Genomic DNA, 17201 nt, shown 5'->3' with positions numbered 1-17201 from the left:
CCGGAAAACAAAAGAGAATAGAATGGCAGAATCGGGGGACAGGCAAGGAGGAGTTCCATCCTGTAAATGTTTTGCCTTAGTCTGCCACCAGGACAAAAGCACAGCAACATATCCAATATATTTAAAGTCTCATTTGCCGATTGTATATTGTTCAAAGAGAATTATATGAAAATGATGTATAGATGGTATTTCACACTGGCAAAGATGGCAAAAATGTATAAAACAAGCTCCAACAAGTGTTAGAAATGTAAAGAAAAAGAAGGCACGTTTTTTCATATGTGGTGGAATTGTAAAATAATCAAAAATTTATGGGAAACAATTTATAATGAAATGAAAAGAATGTTTAAGATAACTTTTGTTAAGAGACCAGAAGCTTTTCTGCTAGCCATTACAGGTCAAGACTTGCCAGAAGATCAGAAGAAATTATTCATGCATACCACAACAGCGACTAAGATATTACTAGCCCCAAAATGAAAAGACAATAAGATACCAGCTGAAGAAGAATGGCAAGGAAAACTGATGGAGTATGCTGAAATGGCGAAGCTAACTGGAAAACTGAGAGATAAGGACAATAGAGACTTAAATAAAGATTGGGAACCATTTATGTTGTATCTACAGATGCATTGCAAAGAAGTTGGCTCACTAGCAGGGTTTGAGTAAACACTTCCAATCAACAAAATAAAGAAAGAGAGTAAGATGTAATAACCGGGAAATAGTAAAAAAAATAGAAGTAATCTAAAAATAAGTACGGGGGAAAAGAAAAAAAAACTAAGAATATAAAATTTTCAATTGGAAGAATGTAAGGCATGAAAATAAGCAGGAGATGTTATTGCGTAACAAACCTGAAGAGGAAGTCGAGGGAAGTCGTGGGGGGGGGGGGAGAGATAACTGTTTTTCTTTTTCTGTCTGAGACAATGTTATTGTGATGAACATAAAATTACAAAACTTAATAAAAAATATTAAAAGAAAAAAAAAGAAAAGAATGACATTTGCACCCGGTGTATTAATGCTGCAAGGGACTTTTTTCTGTGCTCTTATGACCCACAGGTGGTGGAAGGAGCGAGCCGCATTCCGGTGAGTGAGCCTGTCCCTGGCTATAGGGCTGGTGTAGCCCCCTCACTGGGCAGAGATGAAGGAGCTAAGGGGCAGGAGGATGAGGAGAGGGAGGCGGGGGAAGAGGAAACTGAAACCAGCTTAGGTTAGATTGCTTTTCAAAGCTAGGGGGATTTATTTATTTATGTATTTTAGAGGAAATGAAGGGATTTCACTCTGCTGAAATTCATCATTTACACCTTTAAAAAGGGACACAGGTAATTTTCACCTGTGATCTCTGCTGTGGTTGATTTCAAATACCGCACACATATATCTTAATCAAGTATTTGTCCCTGAAAAGTGTTAGCAGAGGCATTAAATTTTAAATTAAAAGGAAACCGAAGGAAAATAGAAGATCAAAGAAGATATAATCCTAGTAAGACAGGAACAGTAAATTGTAGACCGAGGGTGGACCCCCCAAAAAAGAGTTTAGCCAAGCAAAATTTAAACTGAAAACTCAGAAAAATACCAAAATGATGTTAAAGAAAATCAAGAAAATGAAAAATACTTAACTGGAAAAGTCAAGAGAAAATGAAGCTAGATGAAGGAATGTGAAGGGGGGGAATCAAGTTTTATTTACCTTTCAAACTAGTCTTTGGATGAAAAGAAGGAGCACATGGATATGAAATCTGCTTAAAGCAGAGAGAAAATGAGTAGGGAAAATAGAAGGCATTTCTTTTAAAAGGCAACTAGAGAAGTCATTTCATGAAGATAAAGTTGGGGTTTTTGTTGCTGAAGATAGAAACGTGCTTGTGGGGGGGGAGAGAAAGAAGACAAGGAGAGGACAAAACCGTTCCTTCTCATTTCATGTTGGTTCAGGTTGCCTTGGAAGGAGAGAAAGATTGGTAAGTTGAAAACTTGCTAAAAAGGCGAATAAAGCATTTGGAGGATGAATCTGCTGAGGGCAACTGGAGAGTGACTGCTCAGGGACATGGCAAGAAAATTTATCTTGTGTTCCTTCTGCAACTCTTTGTGATAAGACTCTTTCAGGTTGCGGTGACTGAGCTGTCAGAAGAGGCCCTATTCTGCGTCACCACAATGAGGCTCACCTGCAGGTAGGAGAGCACTTCTTCTTTTGTTCCAGCTCCACTTTCCTTCAGGTTTCCCAGAGTTCACTGTACCTGAAGTCAGAGTCACCTGCATTTGGACTGTGCTGCTTTAGGTAAGTTCACATTCCACCACTCAGTGGTCTTTTTAAAAGGCAATTTTGTTTTGTATTGGTCTCTAATTTCCCCCATTTTCCTTTCTGGTGTTCTCTTCACAGGTCTCTCCAAAGAGCTCTTCTCAACATCTTAAGGTTTGTTTTTTTTCCTGAGAGAATATTCCCCTTTTTGCATTGCTCAAAAAAACAAAAAAAGCAAAAGACACTGGTAGTCAGCGCTCCTGGTTCCCAGGATGTGGTTTAAATCCCTACGGTGTCCTCGCTAACTTCCAATGCAACCATCATGCCCCTCTATTTTTCCCTGTATCCCTCACTTCCCAAAGCATTAGGACGGGAAGGTTTTTTGGTCATGATTTCAGTGAATAAGTGTGATGGCCTGGGATTCCAATTCAGAGGCTGAACCAGAGGAATCCCAGCCTGCACAGGAGTCCCCGCCTCCAGGGCCGGCTGAACTGGGGCAGGGCCTTGATTCTGAAGCGCCTGCACCTGTGACGGATCCTCAGGAGCAGGAACCAGGTGAATCCACTCCGGCTCCAGAGGTGGTTGAGGACTCAGTGCCTACAGGTGAGTCTCCCCCTGGGCCCAGTAACCCTTTAGCCTCTCCTGAACTGCAGAGACTCAGGGCAGAGAGGTGAAGGGAACTGGTTGCTCCCAGGAGGAGTGCTCGCCTTAAGGCCAGGAGAGGCGGGTCTCCTGGGGGCCGGGACCGCCCCTGGCCTCAGAACAGATAAAGGCCAGTCGGCCCGGTCCCAGGTTGTGGGAGCAACGTCGTTGTTGAGTACCTGTTCCTGCCCGGACCCAGACCTGACTCTCCAGTGCTCCTGTCCCCGCCCGGCTTCCTGCTTCGGACCTCGCCCCGCTCCTTCGGAACTGTTTCCAGGCTATTGACCCAGGACCGGACTTTGACTACACCAACGGTAACCTTTCCCCCGGGACCAGCACAATAAGCTTGGTTTTGAACTCCGCTATGGCATCTAAGGACCAATTCAAGCAACCTTTGCACTGTGCCTGCTGCTCTAAGGATGCTCCCATGATGCATCACTGGCGTCTGTCTTGATAGGCTGGATCATGTGGGTGCTTCCTATCCTAGCATCCCAGGTATGTATGTATGTATGTATGTATGGAGGAATGTAATTTCTATACCGCTTTATATTTTTAAGAAAAATCTCAAAGCGGTTTACAGAATATTGAAACATCAATAAAACAAGTTGAAGAAAGTCAACTATAGAGTATATTCTGTCAGATTTTTAAAATGAGATGCTGACAGAAATGCAAAAGCAGAATGAAAAAGTTGTAGCGAAATTGGGGAAGAAGACAAAAATGGTCACAGAATTGTCTAGCAAATTAGAAGTTTTGGACATTTCTGTGAAAAACTTGGAGGACAAATCCTTAAAAAATTGAAAAAGAGAATGTGTAAATTAGAGGGGAACAAGAGATAATAAGGGGGGGTATGAGAGGTTTAGCTGGCAGACAGGATCAAATTGTGTCGCAGTCTTAGAGATGAGACAAAAATCTAATGTGATGCGAATAAGAGGCCTTCCAGAGGCAGAGGGGGAACAAGTTCTTAAAACATTCAAGCCAAGACAATTGCAGATTGATTGGGAGAGGAACAGGAGTATGTTGAAGGATCGATTGACAGTTGCTACAGGGTCTGGTCTAAATCAGCTAAGGCTAAGAAACAGCCTGGAGACTGTTTGGTAACTTTTAACTCTAAGAAATTGAAGGATGGTATGAAAACAGATTCCAGGTTGACGGAAACCCTGTGGCAATGTTTAGAGAGATACCTCCCCATTTGCTTCAAAAGCACCAGAGGTACTGGTTCCTGACAAATGTCTTGATTAGAGTCAATATTAAATTTAGATGGGAATTCCCAGAAGGAATTTCCTTTACATGCAAGAAAAAAAGATATAGATTGGTAAATGAGGAGCAGGCACAGGAATTCTGGCTAAGACATGGCAGAGATTTTGACAACCCATACACTCCACAGGACCCGTTGAGAGCAGCAAGAGGGGCAGGGGAAGGAGCAACAGTGGGGGAGGTAGATAATTTAGATAACCAAGACAACAAAAACTTTAGACAAGACTTTAGGGGAAAAAACACAAGTAAACATAATGGCAGTCTTAAAGGTACTGAGTTGGAATGTAAATGGTCTAAACAGTAAAGTAAAAAGGAATAATATCATGAATACACCGGCTCCCAGTGGAGAAGTACAGGCAGAGGGAGAAGGCAGACAGGAAGAGAGCGGGTTGAACTAGATGAGTACAATCAGGAGTCCTCTCCCCAACCCTCAGGAATGTTGACTGGAAACAACCCTGATGGCAGACAACCAGGAGAGAGCTGGAACGAACATGGAAGCTCCGTGTCTGGGAATGAGGAAGGGGAGGGGGCTGACCCCCTTAGCCTCCACTCTCGTCGAATAGGCGGCCTTCAGGACAGATCACGTCACAAGAGGAGGCTGGGCTGCTTTTGGTTTTGCTGGAAGAAGCCTCGTCAGTAGGAACATCTTCACTGATGGACGGACGGCAGTGTTCATCGCTCCATGAACTCTGTTGGGTTTTTTGCAATAAATATTCTTTCTAACTAATCATGCTCATTTGTTTCTAAGACTCCCTGACAAATAAAATTGGACATATAATTCTCAAACAAAATTTATACGTAATTTGTCTTCAAGAAACACATATAGTGAGCAAACATAACGGGCAGGTTCCAATCTGCCTTCATTACATGTCTCTAGGTGCCAGGCAAAAACATTCCTCATCTCCCAGGCCTTTGACTCATTAAATAATCTATGGGCTTTTAAGCTGGGGAGGTTAGTGCTATTCTGGTATGCATTTTTGTGTTCTTATATTGTAAACCATACTGTGATCTTCGAATGAAGGGCAGTATAGGAAGAAGGAGGAGGAGGAGGAGGAGGAGGAGGAGGAGGAGGAGGAGGAGGAGAATGCTCTGGTGTGGATTCACTTTCAGTTTAGACAATGGTTGTCAGGGTTGGGAAGTGTGTGAGCAGGCACTGGGATGGGTCCAGAAGACTTGCAATGAATAGTGTTGCCCTCAAGCCAAACACCAATGGAGGAAGTGGGAAGATTATTTTCTATTATTCCTCCTTCCCCATGTAGCCCCTGACCGTGTGACAGGGCCGTCTTTACCTGGGGGTTCTAGGGGTGTGTTGCACCCGGGCGCTGAATTCTGTGGGGCACCCGCCGCTGAAGCCGCCTATGCTGTTAACCACAACCCCCAGGTGATTGTGTTTGATGGGTCATTTCAGTTCTCTATTGCGGAATAGCTGCAGAATCAATGTCACTGGCGCCGCTCCCTAGTGGTGTCTTTCATTTTAGCATGATCGCAAAAATGGAAAGACAGAGGTATCACAGCCACTTTTTACTTTTTCATGTCAGCGGTTTTTGCTGTCCCCCCCTCCTTAAAAGCTCAATAACTCTGAGCTGCCCCTCTTTAAAAAAGCTCTACAACTTTGAGCTATTCCCCTAAAAATAGCTCAACAACTTTGAACTGCCCCCCCCCAAAAAAATTGGGGGTGCTGGGTGACTTTTTGCACCCCGGTGCTGCATATGCTAAAGGTGGCCCTGCCTTGTGATGTGTGAAAAGCTGCTCCAGAGGGTTGAGGACCCCCTGGAACCCCAAGAGAGAAAGCGGGAGCCTCTCCTCTAGTGGGAATCTTTCATTCAAATACAAAGGAGCCCTTCCATTCTGAGGAGGAAAGATATGCATGAAGGGGCATTGAAGTTGAGCTCAAGAGCCAATCTTATTTTAGCAACCTGGAAAAAGAATCTGGGTCAAGGCTGACAGTGACCAACTTAGATGAGTATTAAGGGAGGCTTGGAGCAGAGCAAGGCTGGAGTCAGAGAAGCCAAGAGGCTAGGAAGACCAGGCAGAAGAGCGAGGCTCACAGTGAGGACCAGGTGGGCAGTTGCTCAGGAAAAGGTCAGCATCTCCCCTTGGGGTTTTCTGTTAACAGCATATTTGACTAAAACTGCAAATCTAGTCACCTTTTCTTGGAAGTACCACTGAAATCACAAGTATGATCCAGGAGGACTTTGGATTCAGCAGAAGCTGGCCCTCCCCAAGTTAACCTTTGATGTACCTCTTTACATTCTCTACCATTGTCAGAGCACCAACAGTGACACCAGAGATTTGCACAACTGCCACAAGGAGGCCTCCTCTGATTAGAGAACTGGGCCAAAACAAACAAGATGAATTTTAACAGGGAGAAATGTAAAGTATTGCACATGGGCAAAAAAAATGAGAGGCACAAATACAAGATGGGTGACACCAGGCTTGAGAGCAGTACATGTGAAAAGGATCTAGGAGTCTTGGTTGACCGCAAACTTGACATGAGCCAACAGTGTGACGCGGCAGCTAAAAAAGCCAGTGCAATTCTGGGCTGCATCAATAGGAGTACAGCATCTAGATCAAGGGAAGTAATAGTGCCACTGTATTCTGCTCTGGTCAGACCTCACCTGGAGTACTGTGTCCAGTTCTGGGCACCACAGTTCAAGAAGGACACTGACAAACTGGAACGTGTCCAGAGGAGGGCAACCAAAATGGTCAAAGGCCTGGAAACGATGCCTTATGAGGAACGGCTAAGGGAGCTGGGCCTGTTTAGCTTGGAGAAGAGGAGGTTAAGGGGTGATATGATAGCCATGTTCAAATATATAAAAGGATGTCACATAGAGGAGGGAGAAAGGTTGTTTTCTGCTGCTCCAGAGAAGCGGACACGGAGCAATGGCTCCAAACTACAAGAAAGAAGATTCCACCTAAACATTAGGAAGAACTTCCTGACAGTAAGAGCTGTTTGACAGTGGAATTTGCTGCCAAGGAGTGTGGTGGAGTCTCCTTCTTTGGAGGTCTTTAAGCAGAGGCTTGACAACCATATGTCAGGAGTGCTCTGATGGTGTTTCCTGCTTGGCAGGGGGTTGGACTCGATGGCCCTTGTGGTCTCTTCCAACTCTATGATTCTATGATTCTATGACCTTCTTCCTCACCCACAGACCCAGTGAGTTCAGCCCCACTTGACCAGGCACTTAGAAGTGCTCCCTAAGTATGTGATCCTATACATGTCTTCTTAGTTGAATTCAATGGGGCTTTATCCCAGGTAAGTGGATATAACTTGTTAAGGGATTCCAGAGCTGTCATAGCCTGTAATGTTCTTGAAATATAATACAATATTGTATAATAATATATCAATTGCCAATATTTTTTAATTTCATCACAGTCCCAGAATATATGAATATAATTTGCATGTGCTTATCCACAGCACCAGCAATTATCATAAAACAGGTTATTAAAATAAGCTTTAAGTTATATGAGGTTAAGTGCCAGTGGTGTCACATTTTATAAAAATTCTCCTTCAAATGTATTGCAATTTAATTTCTCCCAACTTTCTTGTCCCACCAATGCCCGAATTGTGATGCGCAGATCTTGCTCCCATCTCTTCTGGTATGGTTGTGTGTCTTCAGAGTATGGTTCCTTAAGGATTCCATATATCATACTAACTGGCCATTTTTAACTGACCTCTGCAACTTCTAATGGCTTCTACACTGCATCATATTTTCCAGTTACAGCCACCTTGAAAATATTGATGTATTTTAGAAGCATATTGATTCATTTTGTTTATACCTTCTTCAAAGTTACAGCAGTATCGCTCTTATAAAATTATATTTATGTGCATATACCACAAGTGTCCCAATTTGACATACTATGTAATATCACTCTCTGATTAATTTATTATAACAGCAGGAGTTATATGGAGAAAGATCGAGACTAGTTGACCCATACCGTATAAATAGCACCGATATGGATTTTCACATACTACTTTAAGATATTTTTATTGTAATTCCATACAATATTCCTTAAAGACAGAAACCTCCCAAACTGCTCGTATTCATAAAAATCCATTCCCTTATATTAGTCATTGGTATGCCCACATCCATAAATTAGGTATCCTACATGCATCGTAAAATCTTTTTTTCCACTGTGTGGAATTCTTCCAATGAGAGGAATTAGCAATAAATTTTTTCAGATAAAGTCACTTGACATGGATGACATATTTGATACAGAGTCAGAGATGGTTCGAAGTAGTACCCTGGTCATATTGTTTTGGAGACCTTTCAGTTTGTACAACCCGAGGATCTAGACAAACGGTTCAGAGGAGTCTTCTGAAATATGCCAGAATGGGTTTGGACTTGTGGGCCTCATGGGTTGTGAATGCCTTCTTGAGGGATGGGGTAGTTCCTACTGTCCCAAATGAGGCAAGGATGAAACCTCTTTTAAAGAAGCTACATCTACATATGCAGTGGTACCTCGGGTTAAGAACTTAATTCGTTCCAGAGGTCCGTTCTTAACCTGAAGCACCACTTTAGCTAATGGAGTCTCCCGCTGCTGCCACACCGCCGCCGTGCAATTTCTGTTCTCATCCTGAAGAAAAGTTCTTAACCCAAGGTACTATTTCTGGGTTAGCAGAGTCTGTAACCTGAAGTGTCTGTACAGTGGTACCTTTTTGAGAATCCTAAGGAAAAACCATCTTCCGCAGAAACTGCTGCTTGCCTTCTATCACTGTGCCATTGAGAGCGTGCTCACTTATGGCTTATGTGTGTGGTACGGAAGCTGTACCACCCAGGACAGGATGGGGTTGTGCAGAGTTGTGAAGGCAGCAGAGAGCATTGTTGGCTGCCCACTCTCCACCTTAGAGCAGATCTATGCCACAAGGTGCCATAGGAAGGCACTGGACATAGTAAAAGATCCATCGCATCCTGGTCACTGTCTCTTCGAGCTCCTGCCATCGGGATGGAGATACAGGACGATGAAGACAAGAACGAGCCATCTCAAGAACAGCTTCTTCTCCAGAGCGATCTCGGCCCTGGATGGGAAACCTGGACTTTGAAAGTCATCTAATCTTCCTTGCTGTATTATACTGTATTGTTTTAATTAGTGTTTTTATAGATGTTCTGATTTTGTGTGGAGTGCCCTACCTGGGTGGATGGAGCAGCCAAGTAATTTTCGTTGTCCCTGAGAGGGGGCAATGACAATAAAGATATTATTATTAATTATTATTATTATTATTATTATTATTATTATTATTATTATTATTGTTGTTGTTAAATAGTGCTTCAGGTTAAGAACTTTGCTTCAGGATAAGAACATAAATTGTGCTTTGGAGGCGTGGCAGCAGCGGGAGGCCCCATTAGCTAAAGTGGTGCTTCAGGTTAAGAACAATTTCAGGTTAAGTACAGACCTCCGGAACGAATTAAGTACTTAACCTGAGGTACCACTGTAACCTGAAGCGTCTGTAACCCGAGGTACCACTGTATACATAAATATATATCATTTTATTTGTTCAAACCATGCTCAAGGCGGCTTACAACATGAAAAAATACATAATTGCAGACATAACAAAAGTAGCCATAAGCAATAAAGAAAACATATCAAAAAGTCCGCAGCCAAACTGAACAATTTCCACATAAATCATGATAAGAGTTAAATTAAAGGTTTTAAAATGTAGTATTAGTAACATTAGCAACAATGAAAACAACAAAAACCCCTCAGCAATATCTCAGCCCAATATTCTGTTCAGGACCCTTAACCGCCCGGGGTCCTTTTCCATTTCCTTTTCCTTTTCCTTTTCCTTTTCCTTCAGAGGCCTTCCCTTTTGTGGCTGGAGTCATTCAGAGCCTTGTCCTCAGGGACCAGGTAGGAATAGAACTGCAAGGCAGATAGCAGATCTTCCAGGACTTGCAGACAAGACGGTCTCTGAGCTCTTCAGCAGCCTCAGCTTTTGTAGCCAGAGTTAGTCAGGTCCCAATCCTCCTAGGCCAGGTGAGAAAAGTTCTGCAAGGCAGGGAGCAGGTCTTCCAGGACTCACAGCCAAGATGGTCTAGGGACCCTTTGGAGTAAGATACCTCAGTGTCCAGTATTCCATTCTTGCACAAAGTGGTGGTATTGGATGAAGGTGGATATTGGACCGGATTGGTTGTGTGATGGCCTGGGATTCCGATTCAGAGGCTGAACCAGAGGAATCCCAGCCTGCACAGGAGTCCCCGGCTGAACTGGGGCAGGGCCTTGATTCTGAAGCGCCTGCACCTGTGCCGGATCCTCAGGAGCAGGCACCAGGTGATTCCACTCTGGCTCCAGAGGTGGTTGAGGACTCAGTGCCTGCAGGTGAGTCTCCCAGTAACCCTTCAGCCTCTCCTGAACTGCAGAGGCTCAGGGCAGAGAGGCGGAGGGAACTGGTTTCTCCCACGAGGAGTGCTCACCTTAAGGCCAAGAGAGGCGGGTCTCATAGGGGCCAGGACTGCCCCCGGCCTCAGAACAGATAAAGGACAGTCGGCCCGGTCCCAGGTTGTGCGAGCAACGTCGTTGTTGAGTACCTGTTCCTGCCCGGACCCAGACCTGACTCTCCAGTGCTCCTGTCCCCGCCCGGCTTCCTGCTTCAGACCTCGCCCCGCTCCTTGTGGACTGATTGCAGGCTAGTGACCCAGGACCGGACTTTGACTACGCCAATGGTAACCTTCCCCCCGGGATCAGCACAGGTTGCCCTGTTAGATGACTTCGCAATGGAATAGAAGGTAGGAGTGTAAACCTATTAGTGCTCCTGGACCTCCCAGCAGATTTTGATACCATTTACTAGGCTACGGTATGCTGTTGCACCAGCTGTTCAAGTTGGTTTTAGGAGGTATGGTGTCATGGTGGTTCTGGTCTGTCCTAGAGATTCTGTCTCAGATGGTGGGGGGGGGGGAATTCATCTTACATACTTTACCTTTAGCTGGTGGGGTGCATTAAAGTTCCATTTGCCCCACCCACCCCGAAGCTGTTTACTTCTTCCAGCAATTCCAAACAGATGTTAAACTTGAGGTTTGTGTTGCAATGTTGGCAATATGCAACAGATTAGTCACCATTTTCATGTATATATTTCCTATACAGTGGTACCTTGGGTTAAGTACTTAATTCGTTCCGGAGGTCCATTCTTAACCTGAAACTGTTCTTAACCTGAAGCACCACTTTAGCTAATGGGGCCTCCTGCTGCCGCTGTGCCGCTGGAGCATGATTTCTGTTCTCATCCTGAAGCAAAGTTCTTAACCTGAAGCACTGTTTCTGGGTTAGCAGAGTCTGTAACCTGAAGCATATGCAACCCAAGGTACCACTGTATGTTCCATTTCAGTCCACCTGCCTTTTCGAACCCCTTTCCCTCCTGAACTGGGACCGGGATTTCCTCTGAGGAGAAAAGCACCCAACACTCATTTTTTTCAGAAATGCAGCGATGAAAAATATGGCAAGGTTGCCCAACTATGAAGGGTTCTGTTTATGGCTTGGATAATTTTTGTGGCCTTTTGTGTATTTCTTTTGGCGTAGATTACATTAATTTATCATCTGAGAGTAATGCTGATAGAAATATTTTAGTCAATTGCTCTTTTAAGTTCATGTCAACGAGCTTGGTACTAGCCTCTGGCCAAAACAAATAGGATACATTATTTTATTGTGTGTTCATGTGGGGATTCCAGGAATCCACACTGCCGGGACATTTGTACACTTAGCTGAAAGGGGAGAAGATAGGAAAGCAGGCCAGTTGAGTCAGGGTCCTCACTTGGTTCCTCAGTCCTTGGGAGCTCTTCTGTCCATCATCAGGATCTTTAGGTAGCTCACTTCTAGTCATAACCCACAAACACTGTTTCTTCTTACTGCAGCTCTGCTGAATGACATAATTGCATAGTTCCTGCAGATCCATGGCAGAACATCTGCTTTGCACACAGAAAGTCCCAGACTGGATTCCTAACATGTCCAGGTTAGGCCGGGAGAGAATCCTGCCTGAAACTGCAGCACTTCTGCCTGTCCTTGGAGACGATACAGAACTAGATGGTCTGGCCAACTGAATAGCTCAGTTGGTAGAGGTTGAGACTCTTAATCTCAGGGCTGTGGGTTCAAGCCCTGCGTTGGGCAAAAGATTCCTGCACTGCAGGGGGTTGGATTAGATAAACCTTGTGGTCCCTTCCAATTCTGTGATTCTACGACTGCATAAGGCATATTTCTGTGTTCCATCTACTGCTTTGATCATGCTCAGGGGAGAACCATCTTTTGGTTTGTAAACATTCGTGCTAAGAATTTATCCCAACCTTTCCCCCGTTTCCTCATTCCCTAGGCACCTCACTCTGTTTTCCTTGCCACAATTTGTTGTTGTTGTTGTTGTTTAGTCATTTAGTCGTGTCCGCCTCTTCATGACCCCCTGGACCAGAGCACGCCGGGCACTCCTGTCTTCTACTGCCTCCCGCAGTTTGGTCAAACTCATGCTGGTAGCGTTGAGAACACTGTCCAACCATCTCGTCCTCTGCCGTCCCCTTCTCCTTGTGCCCTCCATCTTTCCCAGCATCAGGGTCTTTTCCAGGGAGTCTTCTCTTCTCATGAGGTGGCCAGAGTATTGGAGCCTTAGCTTCAGGATCTGTCCTTCCAGTGAGCACTCAGGGCTGATTTCCTTCAGAATGGAAATCTTGATCTTCTTGAAGTCCATGGGACTCTCAAGAGTCTCCTCCAGCACCATAATTCAAAAGCATCAATTCTTCAGCAGTCAGCCTTCTTGATGGTCCAGCTCTCACTTCCATACATCACTACTGGGAAAACCATGGCTTTAACTATACGGACGTATGACCTAATACGAGGATGGGAACTGCTATTCCCTCATCCCTACGTACATCTATGTTCTCTCCAGAAGCAAGAGGCACAAATCCCCTTCAATCACTTGGTAATAGGAGTACAAAATACAACTTGAGCTCTGCTTTGGATGCCAGCAACAATCCATTACACAGTTCTGCTATAAACTGCCATAGTCGGCTGCTGTGGTACTAACCACATAATGCAGTCTCATTTGGGAATTGCTTGTGTAACATAGACTGGAAATTTTACAATGCAGGAGAATGAACACTACAAACCAGTACCAGTTTCGTAACTCTTCCTTATTTGGATAGTCTTGAGCCCCCAATGGAGGGGTGCATAGAGGCTGCCCCCCTTTAATTGTCCCACCAGCTGAGCATAAGACTGACAGTCTTGCTGATGTCACAACCTTTGCAAGATGTTTAACCAGGCCTTATGTTTCTAATGAGATGACTATCTTGGTATTGACAGTTGAACTATTATGTCACCAGGAATGAAATGGGACAATCCTGAATTTGAGAACCAGAAATCTGATGTAACACAGAGTTAGGGCTCGAAGAGACCGATACAAATAGGGAAAGGGTTGCAGATTAGTGCTGAGTCAAAAAGAAATCACCTCCTGCACTTTTGTTTTTACCATTTTCTATCACTTAATGAGAAAAAGAAATTCCAGTGGAAAAATAATCAAAGGGGAGAGAAAAATTCAGTGAAATTCTCATGGGCTTTTCATGCACTTACCTTATTTTCAAGGTGGCTGAGTGGTGATTGTATCTTTTATTTCGTTCTACAAATAATCTCTCCAGTGGTCTGCACTCTTCAGATTCCCCCACTTGCTTTGTTTATTTTGGTTCACAGTATTTTATATTCTGTTTGGGTGTAATAAAATCACTTTGCACTTTACAACAAATAAAAATATATTTTAAATTTTTTTTAAAAAATCTAACTTCAATTAAAGTCCAGAGGGAAAACAAAATGAGAGCTCCTCCCAATGGACTTTTTGGAGTAGGAAACTTGGGCAGCAGAGTGTTGTATTTGTGCATACTGGGAAGAAAGCTCACAACCACCAATATTGGTCATATTTGAAGATGGCTATCATACGGCCTCTCAGTCTCTCTTCTCCCTTCTCCAATAAGCACCATGCTCATCCAAAGTTTTTCCCATCCAGCCTCCTAACATATCCTTCCTAAGGCTAATCTGACCAAAATGAATGTCCCCCCAGCACTAAATTCTCAGTTTTTCCAGACCACCCATCCTAATCCCACCCTTGCTGAAAATAAATAGTTCCAATATTCTAGATGAAAATAAATTTTACTATATGTGTATATAAACAAAGCAGCTCCTCAGAGCTAGAACATGGTGGTTAGTGGTTGCGTTGCTCCATAGTAATTTTAGAAAACCTAATATAAAAATGTAAATTTCCCTACAGACTAGTGAGCAATGTTTGTGATAGTAAGGCAAATGTCACACTGGAAACATCATCTGTGGTATTCTGAGACATCCAAGGACTGGGCGTTGTTGTTTTTTTACTTAATGACTTTTCAGGGATTTTAGGACCAAACAGGATGTGATACCAGGGCTATGGTAGGGAATCAACACTTGGGTCTTTTAGGCTGGGCTCCTGCCCCCCCCCCCTTTTTTAAATTTTGCTTACAAGGCAGCTGGGAGCCCTGCAGAGTGCAGTACCAGTGAAGCTTTGCCCAAATTCAAATTAAGTGTAGGCCGCTAGAGACTGAGCTTGTGCTTTCTCTCTCGGAAAGTTGGCCTAACTTTGTATCCTAACATAAAAGTTTGCATGTGTATACTTACTGCACATTTACATGCTCATGAACCTTCGCCCTGAGTTTCTTAAAAAATATATTTAGCCACAAGTGCAGCTCTGTTTCTCTTTCTTTTTCACTTAATACCACAAGGGTTTTGGGTGGGTTTAATCCTTTGCCCTCCACTGCAGTCCCCACAGAAATCTCTGGTAACTGCTATTGGCCTAGGAATGGAAACATCCAGTGGTAGCGATTGGTGAAATCCATTGTCATCAGTATAATAGTGATGAGCGAAAGGGTTAAGCCCCTTGCTATGCTCTGCAGTCTCAATAAACACTTACTATTAAGTGTATTTAGTGGGACGTGGGTGGCGCTGTGGGTTAAACCACAGAGCCTAGGACTTGCCGATCAGAAGGTCGGTAGTTCGAATCCCCGCGACGGGGTGAGCTCCTGTTGCTCGGTCCCTGCTCCTGCTAACCTAGCAGTTCGAAAGCACATCAAAGTGCAAATAGATAAATAGGTACCGCTCTGGCGGGAAGGTAAACGGCGTTTCCGTGTGCTGCTCTGGTTCGCCAGAAGTGGCTTAGTCATGCTGGCCACATGACCCGGAAGCTGTACGCCGGCTCCCTCGGCCAATAAAGCGAGATGAGCGCCGCAACCCCAGAGTCGGCCACGACTGGACCTAATGGTCAGGGGTCCCTTTACCTTTACCTTAAGTGTATTTAAAGATAGAAGGAAGGAACTGCACTTATCACCTTAGATTTGGCCCTGATTTTGGTGTAGCAGACAAATGTTTTGGACTTGGGCCAGGGTTCAAAACTCCACTCACTGAGCAGCCTTGGGGAAGTCACTTTCTCTCTGCTTAGTGCGGGTGCTTGTGAGGCTCAAATGAGACAATCCATGGAGATCATGCCTACTTACCTATTCTTATGTTACCTGTAAGCTTAGCTTCTGTTTCCTCTGCCCCCAGTGGTGTAGCGTGGGGGGTGCAGGGGGGGCCGGGCGCAACATCTGGGGTTAGGGCAAATCCACGGGTTAGGGGGCGCAAATCCATGGGTTAGGGGGCGCAAATTACTTGCCTTGCCCTGGGTGCTGACAACCCACGCTACGCCACTGCCTGCCCCACACTGACATTGGAAGCGGGTGGAGCAGGGGAAATTCGCTGCTCTGGAAGAGAGATAAACAACTGACTAAGTCACATTTAGTTAGTTAGTTAGTTAGTTAGTTAGTTAGTTAGTTAGTTAGTTAGTTAGTTGGTGTGCCACCCTTCACCCACAGATCTCAGGGCAGTTCACAACATAAAAATACAAGATAAAAGCACAAAACAAACAAACAAGCAAACAAACAATACCTTTATTGTCCATGTACAACCTGTGTACAATGAAATTAACCGAGCCTCCCCCCCCAAACACTCAATCTCATTGCACTCTGTGTGCTTGTCGCACAACACACCAACCCCAAAAGTCAGTTGCACTATATTATTTTCCATTAAGCAGCCTAACAGCTCACGGATAGAAACTGTTTTTAGCCTGTTGGTACGACTGATTATACTTCTATATCTCCTGCCCAAGGGTAGAAGATTAAAAAGGTGCTGGCCAGGGTGTGAATCGTCCCTGAGAATTTTTCTTACTCTCCTAAGGCAACGATCCCTTGCGATGTCATCTAGCAGACTCAAGAGACAGCCCATGATATCATGAGCTGTATTCGCCACCCTCTGTAGAGACTTTCTGTCCGTGGCTGTCAAGCCGACTTACCACACTTTGATACAATGTGAGAGGACACTTTCTATTGTGGACCGGTAGAAGGAGGTCATCAATTGTTGCTTAACATTGTTCTTTCGCAAGACCCTGAGGAAATAGTCTCTGTTGGGCCTTCCTAACCACCTGAGTTATATTGTTTTTAATAAATGATTAAAACAAGAACAAAAAAACTCCCACAAACCAGTAACTCCCCCTCACCCGCTCCCACAAACACATTTAAAAGGGGGTTAAGATAATTATCATCCAAAGGCCTGGTATTTGTTATTTTCAGTTTACTTTGTGTGTGATTGTTTCCAACTCCCATTTTTGCCGCACTCTTGTCAATCATCTGACGGCATTACGATGTCAGAGATGACCTCAAAGGGGCTCGCTGTGAGTCAGCCTCACTTTGTCCATTTGAATCCAAACTGTACCTGCAAATGAACTTCAAAGGGAGTTACTTGCCAGTGAGCAACGGGGAAGGCACTTTTTAAAGCTCCTAATTGTTCCTTTGGAGCCATGTGTTTACTTATCCCTGTGCACGACATCATGTCTGAACTCAGATACGGGGTAGGTGGACGAGGTTTAAGGAAAATGGCATCACGAGCAAAATTAGGAGCCTGTCCGGGTCTATTGAGGCCTGTTGACCAGAGGTTCACCACTGCTGCTTCTGAGGTCTCGCAGAAAGGGGCTGGTCTCAAGCAGTGACTGCGATGGTGCAGCCAGTCTCTTAGCATTCTTCAGGGTTATGAAAGAACATTTGGGTATTTCCTTTTGTAGACTTAAGATTCACCTTCC

At 44.3% G+C, this 17201-nt stretch overlaps 2 long non-coding RNA genes across 2 annotated transcripts in view; one reads left to right on the top strand and one right to left on the bottom strand.

Annotated features, from left to right (window-relative positions):
• Window positions 1-17201, bottom strand: part of LOC307206907 — a 278190-nt gene that overhangs the window by 85610 nt on the left and 175379 nt on the right. The gene's annotated exons all lie outside the window — the stretch shown is intronic.
• LOC307206082 lies at window positions 2449-4893 on the top strand. Its single transcript, XR_013834265.1, has 3 exons — window positions 2449-2612; window positions 3194-3352; window positions 4546-4893. It is a non-coding gene; the product is annotated as an uncharacterized lncRNA (long non-coding RNA).

Source organism: Podarcis cretensis (assembly GCF_951804945.1).
Source record: "Podarcis cretensis genome assembly, chromosome: 17".
Classification (NCBI taxonomy): domain Eukaryota; kingdom Metazoa; phylum Chordata; class Lepidosauria; order Squamata; family Lacertidae; genus Podarcis; species Podarcis cretensis.
This window is presented reverse-complemented; position numbering and strand designations above follow the sequence as displayed.